Genomic DNA, 19,743 nt, shown 5'->3' with positions numbered 1-19,743 from the left:
CTACTTTAAGATTTAAATTTAAAAAAAGATAAAACATACCAAAAATATAAAAATCAAACAAGCAAAAAAAAATTATTTCAGTATCTACATAAAAAAACATACACAAATATATGTTGTTAGAATTCCAAAAAATTGGGCATTGAAGGGTTAAATATACCTTTATTTGTCCAGTCCTTGTCTACGAAAAATTGGAAAAAATCAAAATATTGTTGATAATATCACCTAGTCCATGAATAAGTAAAGAAATTTAAAAAAAATAAAAAAAATTCAGGCGTTGCCTAGTATGCAGGTGAAATAATTAAATCAGATGAATCAAACGCGCATATACAAAAGTTTCAGTTCTTTTACTTCACACACATCAACAGATCGAAGAATTGAATTAATATGTTTATTTAGGATGTTGCCATTTTAAATGGGATGCTCATGTACAAAAATTGTGTAATAGACTTAGATTAATAGTTGGTAAAATGTATGTATTGAAATATTACGTCCCTGATCGTACTTTATGAATAATTTATTTGTCACTTTTAGAATCAATTATAAGATACGCTTTAACCTCATGGGCTTTTTCCAGTAATACTAACATAAACCTTGTTTAAAACTTACAAAATTCAATGATCAAATTATTAATTGAAAAAAAATAGTACTGTCAGCGACACGATATTCTAATATCCTTATTGTATAAATCTATAAATATTTTTTCCGTTAGAGCTTTATTTTGGTCCAAGCTGGTTTCTCAACATGCGTCTCTATCTGAATATAGAAATAAATTGGAGCATGTATATAATATTCGATACACTGGTGAAGATTGACTAGCTCTGCCTAAATGCAATAATAAATACGGGAGTAACACTAGAGTACAATATACCAAAAATGTATAATATGCTCCCATTAAATATCACAAATCAAAATAACTTATCTGGCTCAAGAGAAAGACGTCTGCTAAGGATCTGGCTTTTATAACGTGGTTTTTTAAACAGGTTTTTCTTTGTGTTTTTTATTTTTTATCCGGTCAATTTTTTTTATTTTCGATGTACATATTTTCTTTTTTTTCCATAGTAATAAGAGTTTTTATATCTTTATAGAATTTAAGACATAAGATTATGTAAATATAAGAACTTAACTATAAGCACCTGCTGACGAACTGCATTTTATGCAGTTCAGTAGGACTTGATAATTTATAAATTATTTTTTGTATGCTTTTGATAAATAAATAAAAAAAAAAATTTTTTTAAATATAGAATAAATCAAATATAGGCAGAATGGTAAATGTTACACAGTGTATAAAGTGGCCACTGAAACCAGACAATTGCAGGTCATAAGCCCTGTAGATGCCTAGACTTCTTTATTCTCTTCTTTAAAATGTTCCTAGGAAGTTATCAAGATAAATATAAATATTTATTTATTCAAATATTTCCTAAAAGTCGTAAATAATTTGGGCTGAAAAAATGGATCTCGAGTTGTGGTAGTGTGGGATTAGAACCTCAGACCTTTGATCCGTGAGTCTACAATACTACCACTGGACAGCAACCCGGTTCAATTATTGATACAGAGATGGAGACTAATTAAAGGAAGAAACATGGAAGTTTCGACATTTACAATACAAAAGACCTGTAATTAACTGGTTTAAGCTGCAAGGAAACTCAATATGTTTAAATTTACTCGTATTTATTGATCGAATTGGTTCATACATTAATTTGAATATCAATGAAGTTCTTGTGATTTCATCTAAATAAACGTTATTTTTTCTCGCGTAATAAATTCACAAAACAACGTTTTATTTATAGCTTTTAAGATGAAAATCATACGATTCGTATTTATAAAATACTGAGAAAAAATAGAAAATGGCGAATACCCAATAAATTGGCGCCAACAAACGTTCCTCCGGGAAACGTTTCCGTTTTCTGTTCTTTATTTTTTCCTCCATTGATTTCAAAACAGCGTATTTTGAAAAATAAATAAATCGTTAGTGAAGGAAACTTCAAAGTTTATTCCGTTCTTCTGAGGATACCTGGGCCCATATTACCCAATGGAAAGTTACCATTTATTTTCAATTTTATCTAATAAGTAAAAATAAGTTTTCTTTGAGAAAAATTTTCAAAAATATAATTATTTTCGTACATAAATGTGTCGGTTAGTACAAAAATCAGTCAAATCTTGACTAAACAAATTTTTATGAATAAAGTTTTTCTGTAACAGATTATCTCAATATGATTAATTAATTAAAAAGGCACAAGATCTAGATGTCAGGAAAAAAATTAACGTATTTTATAAATAAAAAATCATACTTAAAAAATACAAAAAAAAAAATATTTGCATTTGGATTTAACTGAGTTTTATATGATGAAGTAGAATAAACAACAAGGTTTAAGTATGAACAAATGCTTGCAGACTGGCTGGATTTCCTCCCTAGGGAGCTATGCATATTTTAATTTATTTCAACAGAGATGGAAAACATTTTTTAGAAGCGAATATGGAAGTCTAGGCATTTACAGCCTAGTAGGTGATTTGGTTCAGCCGGATGAATCTCACCCACGTGATAAAGGTTTCAGCTCATTTACTTCACAAAAGTCAACAGATGGAAGAGTTGGGGAAATGTGGATGTTGAAACATGGGCAGAATGGTGAATGTTACACAGTGTGTAAAGTGGACACGTAAACCAGCCAATGACAGGTCATTAGCCCTGTAAATGCCTATACTTCCATATTTCCTTCTCAAAAATGTTTTCCACCTCCGTAGAAATAAATGTAAATATGGATTTAACAACTTTGAAAAAAAAACATTATCTATTTAATGGTTACCACCACTTATAATATATATTTAAAAAAAAAAAAATCAAATTTAACTTGAAAGGAATATACGCAACTCTTGAAAACAATTTTCTCGTTTTTATACGTCTTCTTGGTTCAATTGATTTTATTACAATATTTTGAGTTTGCTCAAATGTTTGTAGACAAAAAACTGGATTTCACCCCCTAGCTAGTCATTAAGTAAATGCCTAGACATCTATATTCCCATCTATAAAATGTTCTCTATCCTTGTTGTAATTTGTTTAATTACTACACTAAAATGTAGGATCTTTCCACTTTCGATATAAACAACCCATGTGATCCGAATAGTTTCATCGTTTCGACATCTACCGACATGGATATTGATTTTACGTTATACCGTCTCGATATGTACCGATGAAGAGAGCATTAGTAATTGGTGCTCTAAAAAATGTTAATTAGACACAGGTAGAAAAACATATTTGAGTTCAATGATTTTATCATTAAAAGGCATGATCATTCTATGTACTACCTAAGCTAAATGGTGCGTACATCACTTTATTGATACTCCTAAAATGTTATATTTTGATCATGTATTACATAAAAATAAGATGATCAGTTTCAGGTTTCAGGTTTCTGTCCAGGGTCAGTTAATATTTCAGTAAGAATCCAAATTTTATTTATATAAATATATTTATTTATAAATCATATAACACAGAGTATTTTATATGTGAATTACATTCCCGGGAGTAACTAAAATTCAATTCAGGACTGAAATAATTTTAATATTTTTTTATGAAACACAAACTGATAACATTATTTGTTTATTTTAACTAATTATGATAACAAAAAAAAATACATTTATTTATTGCTTTTTTCAAAACTTTTCTTACACTAACAAAAAAATACATAAAAATGCTTTAAAGAAAAGAGGAAGTAAAAAATCTAGGAATAAGAGAGATAAGGTCGTTAACATCACATGCTACGCTGGCGATGCAATTATAGAGGAAGAAGCAATTTCCAATGATTAGAACACATTTATCAAAGTTTGTAAAACGAAAAGTTTAAATGTATTTTAATATTACATTTTAAAATCACGAGCCACAGCGTCCTATACATCGACGTGTGGAACAAACGCGCTAAGTCTTGGCAGCATCTGGATTTTGAATATTAACAAAAATTCATCATCATCATCGTTATTCCCTTTCCACATAAGCATATTGCATAGAGCACTGTTTTGGTACATCAACCGCAACGTACCTTAGACATTTTTTAACGTGTAGCATTCGTTGACCATGCCCAAGGTAATAAGTTTTTATTTACAGGTAATTTTACACTGCAATACATCATTGTCCCTAAACTAGTACCTAAAGCGTAAGACTGATCACCTCACCTCCTTTTACACTCGTTCAAGATGTATTAATGATCATGAATTGGTTTTACGCTTCAGGTTCGAGCCCAGGGACTATGAAATATTCTAGAGTCAAAATACCATTTAAAATATTCATACATTGTTTGTCAACCATGTCAGGAATTGAACTAGGTAAGTGAGCGCGCTGACAATAAGACCATAAGACTACCAAGCGGACAAAATTTCATTATTTTCAAGTCAAATTAATTTCATCTTTTCTGAAATGGAACCAAATCCATGTATTGAAATGATAGTTTTAATTATGTCAGTAAAATTTACTTGTTGTGTAAACAATTGAATGCTTATCATTAACTTTACAACTGCTATTTTCCTGACCAGTAAAAATATTATTGTTAGCATAACTTCCAAATTCTCAAAAATTTATTTTGCATTGGGTCTTCCTAATTGTTTCTAAAAAAATGTTTCTTTGCTCTTTCAGACTTTTTATCACTATTGAAAACGCTTACTCATGTTTAAATACAAAATAATTAAGGTTGCCTGTCCATGGTGAGAAACAACTTTGGCATGCAATTTGACACAAGATAACTAATTAACCACAAGCAAAAGGCTGTCGTTCTGAAAATAAAGGTAAAGATTACTTGAAATATTTCAATGGTGGTTTATGTGTATTTAAGCAGCTCTCTTGGAATCAATAGTCTTACTATTATTTTTTGATTTTCATATTTTTCATTTAATTATTATCACATGTTTGAGACATGTTTTAAAGTGAACCCTTAATAACATATTTAAATAATAAAGACTTTGCTCAATGAAATACAAATTTTATTACAATGTTATTATGATGAAGTTATCGTGTTGATAAGATGCTTTTAGGTAGGTTGATGCTTGTGCAGATCAACGAAGGGGGTTTAAAACAATGCCGTCGTGGCGTGATATTATGTGCAGAATCAGCATAGATATGTGAGTTACGCGTAGATGCATGATCGGCGTAGATGAGTCAGCGTAGATGAAAGAATTCATTGTGGTTGAGCAAAATCAGTGAAATTAGGCGAAATTTGTGAAAATGAGCATGAAAGGCCTAGTTGTGTGAGATTGGCGTGCTGCATGTTGTCTTCTGTCGTCCAACTGGATACTCCGTAGATGCTGCGTAGATTGTGGCGTTATCAAACACGTCGTTTGGAGAAGATCTCTCTATTAGTTTAGCATCCTACCGGATACAACCCTTGTATCTCGGTAGAATCTTTGGGGTCACTAATATGGTTGATTATGTCCAAATGCTTGCAGACTGGCTGGATTTCCTCCCTAGGGAGTTGTTCGTATTTAAATTTATTTCAACAGAGAGGGAAAAAGCTTTCGAGAAGGGAATATGAATAGGAATGACAGGTCATAAGCCCTGTAAATGCCTAGACTTCCATATTCCCTTCTCGAAAACTTTTTCCCTCTCTGTTGAAGTAAATTTAAACACTAATATGGTATTTTGGTGAGCTGGTGCCGTCCCAGTTGGTGATGGACCGAGGAGACGATGTTGCAGTTTAAATGCGTGTATTTATTTTACGTTAAATAAGTATATGACACCGTGTTGTGGAGCGCGATAGTAATGGAGATGAGGAGTAACACTTGAAGGAGTAGCACTTAAAGGACATGCTAGAACTGAGTGACTGATGCTGACTGACTAAACTGGCTGAACTTTACTGGATTAGGCGTTGACTGCACCCTGTGGTCTCTTTATAGGCCACGTTCCTTTGCTCTTCATATTTCTATGGTAAAGACAATGTTGATTTTGAATTAAAAATTTTGTATACAAGGACTGGACTCAACTCCCTGGGAAGCTTGTAAAGGGATGCCTAGTATGTGGACGTACTGGGATATTTATTAATTGTACAGTGCCCTTGAGGTGATTTTCACAAAAATGGCGCTATATAAATTATCCAACTATAAATATGTAGGTGAAATAATCAATTAGATGAATCTCACCCGCACAAATAAAGGTTTCAGCTCTTTAACTTCACACACATCAACAGATGAAAGAATTGAAGGAATATAGATGCTCAAATATGAGCAAAATGGTGAATGTCACACAATGTGTAAAGTAGCTACTGAAACCAGCCATTGACAGGTCATAAGCCCTGTAGATGCCTAGAATTCTATATTACCTTCTCTTAAATGTTATTCATTTCTGTTGTAATATATTAATATTAAAATATGTTTCAACATGACTGACATGTTAATTTTTCATGAAACCTTTTGTTTTGTTTAATCCTGTGACGACACTTCTCATGTTGACTGACATTGTAACACGAAAAGGCAATGTTCGCTTGTTTTTGCAAACCAGATATTTTTTTTAGAGCTACGAGCTATTAAAAATTCCGCGTTTATTTAAGCAAATTTACTTTAACAAATGAACTCCGCGCGTTAGGCAAGGCTGAGATAAACATTATTGAGAAAATCAAGGAATGAGTTCTGCGTTGGTTTATTTATGCAGATAAAGAGATATGGCGTTCTTTATTATATGCCTACCCCTACGGAGAAACGTTTGGTTGTTGTTATTGAGCTTAAAAGTTTAATTTTTCTCTTTCTAGTACGTTCACAAGTTGATAAAACGATTTCAATTCATAATATTATTTTTAAAGGTGACTGAAATAATTAAAATTAAAATAAAACTGCTTTTTTTAGCAACTTAAATTTTAACTGACCGGTTTCGAAAGCTTCCTTTTTAAGGTGTAAAAATTAACCAACGAACATTATTTTATTTAAAAAATGTATCACTGGAAAAACTTAGGAAGAAATAGCCAACAATGCAAACTGTTTTATGCAAATTGTAAAACATTGGCTTTATAATAACATTTTGTCTTTAAATAATGATAAAATTTTATACATAACGTATTTCAAAACAAATTATGTGGTACACAGGAGCTGACAGTAGATCAACAAAAAAACTACTATGGAAATAGTAGGGTTGTGTAGTACCAAAACTGTTTAACTTAATACCTAGTGAAAATTGAGAGAAAAAAACTTAAAAATATTTTTAAAAATCGCGAAAACTTGTTAAAAAAAAGAGCAAGTGAATCTTAAGATAAATGTTTCATTTAATTTTTATTAAACTCTATATCTACCTTTTTTTAAACGTAATATAACACGCAGACGAGACGCCTCAATATTGTCCACCTCGTAATATTGTAGACGGTGCGTTCGGCTACCGAGGTTCGATTCTTGGTAGTCGCCCACCAAAAGCAAGTAAAAATGACTGCCCAAAGAAACTCTCTGCATTCCTGTAGCCTTAACATCTTTGTGCTTAAAAAAGCTTATCTAGAATTACAAAATACGTAGGTACTTCATTAGATTGAGAAAAAGAGGAAGTGAAATTTTCACTGACCGGGATGAAAATCATTAGAAATGATTAATTTGCCAAAATGATTCGATTCTTAGCAGGGTTGATTGTGAAATTGTGTTTTGCTTTAATTTCAAATAAGGCACACATGAACGTATTTTTATGTGTGCTCTTATTTGACACATATTTCCGTTATTTATGTTATTTTACACATCTTTCCTTAACCTTTAATGAGAATTTAGGTATCCATTTTTTTCTTCAATAATATTTTTTCCTATTTCATAATATTTTCTAACTGCATTATAATAAATTGAATTTTGTGATTTCGCTTTTTTTTGTTTTAAGCTGGTTTTAAACCGCAATATATTGTTCCTGAAGCGTTAGACTAATAACCTTACATTCCGTGTAGCAAAAACGATTCAAATACGCTCCTAATAATTGTACAATTACAGAGTAGCAATACAGTCTCTATGCAATACTCGGTACGGATAAGGAAACGATCATGATGATATTATAAAATTCCTCTTATAACAAAACTTTGTTTTTAAGATCAAAGAAAATACACGTTATTTATTACATGTGATTTATTTATCTCTGGGAAGTATTCCACGTATATTCTTGCCAGCTTCCATTTCTCGGAAAACCTCCTGGAGTAAAACCTTCGAGACTCTGTACAATTAAATATTTTTACCAACAGTACTATTTACAAAACACTAACTTACAAAGTAGGAAAATTTGTACGTATTATTAATATTTAAAGCATTAACTTTATGGTCAAAAATTTTACTAAATGTAATGAAATATTTTGATAAAACCACTATGCGACTTTTCTAGGTCTACCGGTTTTGAGACGTACCCGTCTCTTCGTCAGGTGTTAACCAATAAAAATGCTTTTCTTGTCCTTCAGTTTACGCTGGAAGAACATCAAGAAATTTTGATATTCATATTAAAGAACATATGAGGTGTCTTCATAATAATAATTTCTCTGAATTCGCAAATCAACTAACCAATTAAAGTCACGACTTGAATAAAAATACAGGAGTTAAAATCTTACATATAAATAATAAAGGAATGAAAGTTAATAATGTAGAAATATTTCACAAGAGGAAAGCTTTAAAAAATAACATTATTTTAATCAATAATCAAACAACCTTTCATTCTAGCCCTTTGTACGATGTTCCACTGTAATGGTCACCCTAAATCTATTGAACTCAATCCCGTCCTCCATCCCCTCTACCTTTTTTCAACTTTTTTTTTATCAACACAGAATATTTTCACGTTTGTCCTAATCAGTGAATATGCTTTTTAAAATGCAAGTCATGTTGATTTTAAAGTTTTGTGCAACAACTTTGGTGAAGGTATATAGTGGGTTTTAAAGTCAATTCGCATGTTGGTTTAATTGGTGTCCTGACGAAGAGACGGGTACGTCTCGAAACCGGTAGACATAGAAAAGTCGGTAAGTGGTTATAAACAAATATTTAATACAATTTAAAAAAATATTTGTTTTTTATGTTTTTAGTCCTCTTCCGAAAAAATAGTCTAACCAAATTTTGATTGTCAACGAAACTAGCTTAAGTCCAGAAAAATACCACCACAACACGTTTTCACACACTTCACTTAAGATTGACTGATCCCTTCTAAACTACATTTTGTTTTCTGTTCACATCAAAGACCTACACTCATTTCCTTCGAGTTCACATGCCCTCGCAACAAATAAGTCTCATTACTCGCATCTAGGAAAAAGTAAATCACAGTTGGAGAATTATTTCTGGGAAAGGATGTTCCTTAAGCCATTATCCCCGATCCCGAGTTTCCCGGTGGACATTTTATCTCGGCAAATTGACTTTCACATCATCAGGAAGGGCGAACGGCAACCGAGCGATCTAATTAATTTCACGAAATACGGGTTTAAAGAAGAATCGATAAAAACTAGTTTTTCACGAGCTAACAGAAACAAAAAAAGTCGAATTCGAAATAAAGTCGAATTGTTTTTGGAAATAAATTCGTATTACGTGAGAGAATTTGTTGAAAAACAAGCACCTCATCTCGGTGCTTTTGTTTTTTTTTTTATCTTTATAAAGTGCTTTTTTATAAAAATGTTTTTACTATTCACTAAGTATTAAACATTATTATTTTCAAAATATCTATTTCAGTTAACACTTAAAAATAGAAATACAGATAAATTTATGAGTAAACTTGAAAAGTAAACTTAAAAAAACTTCACTATTGAAAATACTTAAATATGTAAATAAAGCTTTCAGCTCTTTAACTTCACAAACATCAACTGATTAAAGAATTGAAGTAATAAAGATGATCAAATATGGGCAGAATGGTTAATATTACACAGTGTGTAAAGTGGCCACTCAAACCAGCCAATGACAGGTCATAAGCTCTATAGATGCCTAGACTTCTATATTGCCTTCTTTAAAATGTTCTTCATCTCTGTTGTAATTATGTTAACTTCAATATAAATAAGAGTCTCGTGAACTGTATAAGGCTGAGATATGCATTATCGACCGAATCAAGGAAGGGGTGCTACGTTGGTTTGGACATGTAGAGCGAACGGACAACGAAAGAATGGCTAAAAGGATCTACGACGTGAATGTTGATGTATACAGAAAACGAGGAAGGCCGAGAAAGACATGGCACGATCAAGCCCATCAAATACTTGAAGATGGACATGTCAGAAGTAGAAATAATCGGCGTGCGTGCATGTGAAGATATATGGATGCAGAGGAAGCGAGGTCTGTATGCAAAGATAGAAAGATATGGCGTTCTATCCTCTCTGCCTACCCATACGAGGAAACGGCGTAGTGGTTTGTTTGTTGTTTGTTTGTTTGTCTCTTTATGATGTAAATTTGGAAGTCTAGGCATTAACAGAGCAACAGACATGTCGTTTTTTGGTTTAAGCGATAATTTTTTCAACCCTTGTAAAGGATCCAATCGCGCGGTTGTCTACAAAAAATAGGACACAATACAATTGCTGATAGCTTAATTATATCATTTTCCAAACAGTTATTATTTTTAGTGGCCGACTGAAATAAAATTTTCATCCGTAACCGAAACGTTAACTTATTTAATTAATGATGTAATAACTTATAAGTATTTACATATGTATTCCGCTTATTTGTTTGACCCTCTAATGGGCATCTTCAGACTGGTAAATATTAAAGGGTGTAAGGATAATTTATATAAAACTAAATGTTATCTAAATTGTAGGTACATTTAAAAAATAAGTTAAAAGAGATACAATACGCAATATTTTAATGGAACAGAGTGAGACAAATTATTAAAACGTGTGTTGGCGGTGTACTGTAAGAGAAGATTCTATTCTATGAAAAACATCAATTGTTTTATTACAATGTAAAGGGTTCAAATAAAGGAAATAATAAGGTTGAGTTTTTTTAATTCTATCTGCTGATTAATTAAAATTCTATGGCCATTATTTTTTATTCTATTTATTTCTAAAATTTTTTATCTATCTAACTTTGGACCTTTATGTCCTACATTTAAAATTTTATTTTACGTCTTTTGATTCGTCAAAACTATGTTTTGACTCATTTAAATGTGAAATTGTTAAACAAATAAGTGGAAGTGTACCAAGTATTTCAAATTAATAACTTACATGTATATAAATAAGGATGGAATGGAATCATAACAATAGAATTTCATCAAGAATTGACAAAAAACAAATTAGATCAAATTATTAACATATTACAACAGAGATGAAGAACATTTAAGAAAATGTAATATAGAAGTCTAGGCATCTACAGGGCTTATGACCTGTCAATGGCTGGTTTAAGTGTCCACTTTACACACTGTGTAATATTCACCATTCTGCCAATATTTGAACATCTATATTCCTTCAATTCTTTCATCTGTTGATGTTTGTGAAGTTAAAGAGCTGAAACCTTTATTTATGCGGGTGAGATTCATCTAATTGAATTATTTCACCTACATACTAGGCAACGACTGAAAATGTTATTTTTTCAATTTCTATACCTCTTCATGGACCAGGTAATTTATCAACAATATTTTGAGTTTGTCAAAATTTTTGTAGACAAGGACTGTATTCAACTCCCTGGGGAACTGTTTATATTTTTAAGTAAGTAAAAAAACACCCTGAAAGGCTTAAAGTAAGCTGTTTTTATAGTTCAAACCTAACGATTTCTTTAAATAAGTGTTAAAATTTTAGAGTAATAATCTAACAGAGTCGCCAATATGGAAAAAAATAATTATATGATTATTGACTACGAATTAAACTACAGATTCATCATCATCATCATTCCCTTTCCACACCAAAAGGTGCATTAGGGCACTGCATTAGTACAATGATTATTTATTTCTCACATGGAGGGAATATGATCAGTCTTACGCTTCAGGTTCCAGTCCAGGGACTATGAAATATTGTAGTGTAAAAAAAAAACATTTAAATACATATATTTCATACCAACTATGACGTGAATCGAACCCGAGACCTCTAGCATGGTAGCTACAGACAACAGCAATACAACGGGCAGTAGGTACTTGAGTTGAAGATTTCAATGGCAAACTGAAACCGTCCGTTAAACGTTTGTTGTTAAACTAAAAACCAAACTAAAACCAAACCAAAATTTTGGAACGCTTTTGTTCTATGCCAAAGAGCTTAAGGGCTTCTCTAGAGAATTAGTACTCTGCGGCTAAAATACACAATAAAATAAAAGTCATGAATTGAATGGGTAAATTTGTTGATTTTTAGCGGTATTTGGTTATGGTTGGTAAAGTATCAAATAAGATTGTTTAATATAGGATATTTTTGTGGAATTATTTCACTCATAGGTATAGTTTTTGTGATAAATAAATGCGTATAGTCAGCAGCAGCATAATCGTACTCTGGAGAGTTTAATTGCCTACTGCAGTGCCAAATTTGAATCCGATAGCGATGTTCCTGTTTTATATAAAGGAACAAAGGAAAGTTTTATATCGTGATAATTAAATCAGAATTTATAATCTTGTTTTACAACAATACTTACGTATTTATTTCTATTTTTTTTTATGTCAATTGCAGAAAATTAAATGATTTATCTTTTTTTGTTTAAATTAAACATTAAGGCGCGGTGCCGAATATTTGTAAAGAAAATAAGGCAATAAGTTAGTTTACTGGTTTTGGGTGCCGATAATTTTGATCTAATTTTCTATAGAAATTGTTATCCGAGCATTAAATTTATATTTATGCAAGTTGTTTAAGCTGTTTTAAATGTAAAAACGTTATTTTATTCAAATATCATTAACGTTTTTAATTTAGAACAACTGTTTACTTTACTCTTATATGTTTTTGCTGCATCTTATAAAAATAAGCATTTAGTCTAAATGCAATATTTTGAAGTTATTAAAATGTTTGTTGACAAAAGACTGGATTCCACCCCCTAGGGAGTCGTAAAGATAATTAAATTACAAAAAAGATGAAGAAAATTTTAGAGAAAGGAATATGGAAGTCAAGGCATCTACAGGGCTTATGACTTGCTAGGAACTTCACTTTAGTTACCAGATTTAAGAATTGAAGAAATATGAATGCTCAAACATAGGCAAAATGATGAATGTTACACAGTGTATAAAATGGCCACTTAAACCAGCCAACGACAGTTCATAAGCCCTGTAAATGCCTAGACTTCCATTTTCCCTCTCTAAAATGTTCTTCATCTCTGTTATAATTTGTTATTTAAATTTTGAGTTTTTTGATACAATAATTTCAACGGTTTCTTCATTCATATTTTTTATTTTCTTTAACCCGTTTTTACAATTTAAAACCTTTTAACGATAAGTAAATGAAATGAAAACACATTAAATATTAGGACTCCACTATTCTATTATTCCTATCAAAAAGCAACCGTCTTTGTAATATTGATACAATTGCGTGAATCGAAAGAGCATCAAGTACAGCCGATCGGTGATCAAATAAAGGTTTATTTGTCATTTTATGCCCTACCTTGGACAATAAAGGAAGATACCGCCGTATTGTGGTAATTCCGAAGGATTCTGATTTCCCTCTCGAGTTGTTGTTACCAGTGCTGGGAGAGTTCAAGAGCTTCACCAGGGAAAATATTCGTTTACCCGCCCTACACAAGACTGGTTAAAATATTATTTATAAATAAAGCTACCATTACACACACATGCGCACCCTCCGAAACACCCTCACATACAAACATGTGTTCATTTACAGGGCTTATGTGCTGACACTAGCTGATTCAAGTGGCCACTTTACATACCGCGTAATATTCAGAAATCTGTTGTTGTTTGTTGTTGAAGATCTATATTAATTTCTTCAATGCTTTGGTTTGTTGGTGTTTTGTGAAGTAAAAAAGTATAACCGTTATAAATATAGGTGTCGTTTATTTACTCGTATATTTTAATTATTGTTTGGGGCAATTGCCTCAATTGAAAAAACCTGATCAACGAATCAAGATAATGTATTTATTAAAAATCAATAAAGTATACAGACAACTTATATTTGTTCAAATATTTATATTTATTATTAAATTTTATTTATTTTTGCACCACAACAGGCCAGGAAGCCCAATTAGAGTGGTGAATTACATCACAGAACACCCAGGCTTGAGAAAATACACATTTTAATTTTTGTGTCCTCACCGGGAATCGAACCCGGAACCTTTCGTGTGTGAGTCAAGCGTCTTGACCACTACACCACGGAGGCCGCCATTGTTGTGCATACAGTGCAATGTTGGTATAATAAAATTATTTTATTACAAATTTTTTTTTTAACCAAAAACGGCACCATTTACGTACACAACACAAAATAAAATTCAATTTCTAAATAGTACAACAAAATTTAACGAGAATATGATTAGATAACACGTAGCTCTATTTGTGCTTTATTTGTGTTTGTATCTTAAGAATCAAAAAGCAAAAGGCAGCTTTCAACAATAACTGGGAGTGCGGTTAGGAGTAGCAAGCGCCACATTTAACAGCATGAAGTCTGTCTGGAGACCGGATATAAACTCAGTGAAAACTAAATGCCGTCTTTATAACGCTTGCATAACACCTATTCTCCTCTACACACCTGCGACACGTCACTAGGGCCCAAAACAGCAAAATCCTGAGTTTTGAGAATAGGTGTCTCAAGAGAATCTTAGGTGGTTTGACTTTGTGAGGAATGAAGTAATAGAATAAGGGACGCGGCAAACTCCAGTGACAATTGTTGTCAAGTGGAGGCGACACGGTTGGCTAAGCCATATACTGCGGATGTCTCCTGAGAGCCGAAACCACTCTTGCCTACTTTACGAGGCATCAGGTTCTCGATGTCCTGGACGTCCACTTCTGACTGTTTGTCGGCAGTTTATGACAGAACTTTGGGACGAGAACCTGACTTGGGAAGACGCAAAGGAGTTGGCAGCCTATAGAGATGCATGGAGGCTCTTTGTAGATACCTTGTGCTCCAACTAGGGAGCAGAAATGGAATGATGATGATGTATTGACATTGTTGTGAAATGTGGAGTGTGGTTTATGTGTATAAAATGTAGCGTTTGATTTAAATGTATAATAGATTTAGTATTTTTATCTTTGTTTTTTATCTACATCTTTTTTGTTTAATGAGACTTAGCTTTCGTTTATGGCGGAGAACTCAGTCGTTTAACAGGTCCAAATCGTACATATTCTCACATTTTGAAAAGTGACCAGTTGCTCTTCCTAATAGAGAATTCTAAACTGCTCTGGGCCTCAATTATGAACGCTGTATTCATTTGTAAATATTTAGATGGTATATTTAACTGCTGTACTTGCCATATTGATATCATATGATTGAAACGAACCAATGAATGACCATGAAAATTAGTCCGCGTTCCTTACTTCATAAACATTTTAAATAGTTCTGATTTATATTTTAAATGGGCTTCTGTGATAGAAAGTGCCCACTTCAAAGCAATTGCCAACTCTAATAAATCCCAATTCAGGCCAAAAATGTTCGCTTGAACATGACTTTTAAAAGACTTTTGACACTTGCCAAGACGATATGCTTAACAATCGTCTGTATTTACCTACCGAGCGACTACAAAGCCGGCTTTTCTAACGTCTCGATACATACACTCTTGGCGGCCTCCGTGGTGTAGCGGTCAAGACGCTTTACTCAATACGGAACTCACTTACGGGAGAACACAAATTTTAAATAAGATTTTTCTATGGCCTGCGTGTTCTGTGATGTGATTCACCACTGTAATTGGGCCCCCTGGCCTGTTGCAAAAAATAAAATAAAATAGGATAGTTAAACAGACGAAAAAAAAAAACTACTTACAGTTTGTAGTGGCAACTTTCTTATGCCTATACACTCTTATATGTTAATAGGGCAGCATCTAGCTTGTCTCACAACTGCGTCTAGCCACTCGTTTCCAAAATTGACAGTTATGTCAGAATTAAATTCTTCTTCAAAATCGACTGATTTCTCTCTCATATTTTTAATGGGCTTTTAAGAAAAAAGTGCTAACCTCAAAACGATTAAAAATTTAAGAAAATTAATTAAAGGAATAATTGCTCGGTGGAACAAAAATGTTGTCACTTTTGATGCTTATATAAACATATTGAGGGGTTCTAGATCCGTCGATACAGACCGATAGACATACATACTTGATGGTGAGGAGATTGGTAGCGTATCTTTAAATCGGTCGGGAAAATTTTATCCTCAATTATGACCTCATACTGAAGCTATGTCAATTTAGTGCGTATGTGTACCGTGACATACGCTTCCCCTTGTTTTATATCAATGTACCTACACAAAAATTTAAGGTGGGGGGTCGGTAGTGTATCTTTGTAATCGCTATAGAGAATTTATCTTTAATTATACCGTCAAGGTGAAAATATGACGTCTTTATCTTCCCAACATAATCGAGATCGAGGCCCTGGTGTTGCATTTGTCGTTGCTCAGTAATGTAGTGCGTCTAGTGCGACAAAGGGGAATATTGAAAAGAGCCGCTTTCGTAATATAATGCCTCCAGGGTACTTTTTAAATTAATTATATGAATATAGATTTCAATGTTACATAAAATTTGAGTAAAAAATTTCAGCCAAAGATTTTATTTTGTTATTAAATTATTTCCATTAAATAAAAATCTTAATAACTCCCGAGGGAGTGAAATTCAGTCGGTCTAAAACCATTTGAACATACTAAAAACAAAGTCTATTTATTTTATCATCACACGCTGAGGATTAATAAAAATTATTTTGAGAAAAAGTTAGCTAAAGTTTTTTTGAAACATCACTTTACTCTCACAGTTTCGCATTTCAGCAGGGATACCATTCTATGCCATTGCGTCTGCGACCGCAAATTCGCGTTAAGTGAATTTAGTGAGCTAGTTGCGTACAGGAAAATTGACATTTCCTGTCTATCTAAGCGTGAGATGTCTGTCAGCTAGTTATACAGCAAATTAAACGTGAGCCATCAAAGTTCGTAGTCCACTCTCTGTGGAAAATGAAGCCAGTTTAAAACCTCAATTATTCATTGTCATTCGCGGAAGAAAACCGTTTTTGATAAAAAATTAAAGTAGCCTCAGCATTAAGTCGTCTTATGACTTGTCTTTGTCTGATTAAAATGATCATTTTACAAACTGTGAAACATTCACCATTCTACCTGTATTTTTTAAAATGTTTGATATGTTAATTTTTGTAAAGCTAAAAATCAGGAAAATTTGAAGATGTAGATGGGATTCATCTGACTGAATTATTTTACATACTAGACAACGCCTGAATCAGTTTTTATACTTCTTGGAGCAATTAATGTCAACAATAATATTATGAGTTTGTCCCAATGCAATACATTGGCATACATTGGAATACAGTACAATGCCAAGAATTCATCTACATACTATGTAGACAAACAATTGGCGTATGGCCTGTCATTGGCTGGTTTAAGTAAACACTTAACACACTGTTTAACATTTGCCATTCTGCCTATGTTTAAAGATCCGCATTTTTAAAAGTTAAAAACTTAAAACCTTTATTGATGTAGGCAAGACTCATCTGACTGAATATTTCATCTACTAGGTAATGCCTGGAGTCAGGCGTGATCAATATCCTTAGACATAAGGCATGGATTGAAGGGAGAGAGAAGCCATGTTAATACCTAGGGTTCCAAATTTCCTTCTCAAAAACGTTTTCCTTCACTGTTGCGATAGATTTCGATTTGGATAATTCTCTAGGGTTTGAAAACTAGTTTGTTTTAAAATATTTAAACGCATTCAAAATAATTTTGATAGATTCGATATGTTCATGATGTGTAAAAATAACATAATATAACAGAAAAACCTTCCAAAAAACCTTGATCGTGTATAAAGGACTAGTATTACATTTTTCATTTAAATTATATAGAATACTTAAAATGCTATTAACTCTGAGCTGATCTTTTTTTATTTTTTAACTTTTTACAAAGATAAATAATATTTACTCACAATATTTAAAAAAAAAAACAATTTCTGTTCTCGTATAATATAACTTTACTTATTACACATTACGTTTATTGTAAATCTTAAGTTTAAAATATTTTTAAAAAAAATAACCGTATAGTTGTGTATTTGAGTGTAGATTTTAATAATTAAAAATAATTCAAAGTAAGAAAAACTATAACAAAATCCAAATTTAATTTATGTAATATATTAAACAAATATAAATAACTAATACGTAATGAGACAAAAATATCAATATATTTTATTTTCAATATTAATATTCAGAACAATTTTACATGATGATTTAATCACTGATTTAATCGTTGTAACCGATATTAATAGCTTAGCAAAGGAAATAAAAATTGAGTTGAAATCTCATTAATTACCTAAGTTATAAAACCAGCTCGCAATGGGTAATAAAACCGTGTAGAACAAACGGATCTTCTGCTATACAGTTCTCTAGAGAAGAATTCGCATTTTATGAATTCTGCTTTTAAAATACCCTCGGGTTAGATTAGTCCAAGCGATGTGATCAGAACAGATTTATCTTATCTCTAGTCAAAGTTTTCCATCTCATTTTCAACCAGAACATTTCTTACAACATATGTAAGAATGAGATATAATGAGAATTTTTAACGTGAATTTAAATTAAATATGTTTTCTTAATATTTTATAACTTTGAATTTCACTTTCATTCTGTTCAAATTGGCTACGGCAGTTAGTTATAAAAATAAATAAATGAATCTAAAATCTTAAAAATCGTCCACCTCGTCGTGTAGTAGTCAGCGCGTTTGCTTACCACGCACGAAGTCTGGGGCTCGATTCCTGAAATCGTTGACATAAAATATTTGTAGGATTTATGGTAAGTGGTGATTCTACCCCAGTTTTAGGTGAACAGAAGAAATGAGGTTGGCATTCAAAGGTGTATTTATTACAGGGGTGAATAAATATACGGAACACAAGAGTAATGGGGATGATGAACTGAACTGATTTAGTGTGGACTACATGCTAGAACTGATTTGCTGCGCAATTGGGTTGGATTGCTTGGTCAAAGAGGAAAGTAAGCAAAAATATTCCTACGGAATACAAATGCTATGCAAATTAATGAAGGGGAAAGAGGATGTATGGACAGAAGCACATTGTTCTTACCTGTATTAAAAATACAGGTATGTCTCAATGCCTGTATTTTTATAATTAAAAATTAAAGTTTGTACAAAATTAACAAAAAATTTACACATAGAAACGTAAACAAAAATAATTCATCAAGACTAAAGTAACACAGAAGACAGGAAAAACATAAAATATTGTAATTGCATAAAAATTGTATGAGCTTAGCATACCGTACTGTTAGAAAAAATCAAATAGGTAAACAAAAATAAAATATTTTCGTATTTAGAAAGTAACACGATGAAGGTGCGAGTATATGCAAACGACAACAAACATAATAAAAAACACGTTAATTTACAATAAGATAACGATCTTGAATAAAGAATGAGTCCTTGGGTAAAGGATCTGATGGCCGGCAGTACGAGGCACAAGTTTCGGTGCGTAAGTCGGGGAAACTTCGATACTGCTATTCCACGTTGGGAAGCTTCCCGCAGATGCGTGGTTCCTTGGGAGCAGTTACCTGTCCCACCATATTTAACCCACCAAAGGAACCACGCATCTGCGGAGCTTCCAACGTGGTATCGAAGTCTGGACTTACCGACGAAAATGTGCTCGTACTGCCGGCCATCAGATCCACAGTCCACACTGGTCGCATGACCCCTGTCAAACCATTCAGAATCTCGTCTCTAGCATCATCAAACAGCACACAGTGCCACATGATATATTCGGCCGATTAATGGTCAT

This window comes from Micrasema longulum, unplaced genomic scaffold (genome assembly GCF_059751315.1).
Source record: "Micrasema longulum isolate JH-2025_06_02 unplaced genomic scaffold, ASM5975131v1 h1tg000414l, whole genome shotgun sequence".
NCBI classification, from domain to species: Eukaryota; Metazoa; Arthropoda; class Insecta; order Trichoptera; family Brachycentridae; genus Micrasema; species Micrasema longulum.
The sequence above is the reverse complement of the archived record's forward strand: the minus strand, read 5'-3'. Positions refer to the sequence as shown.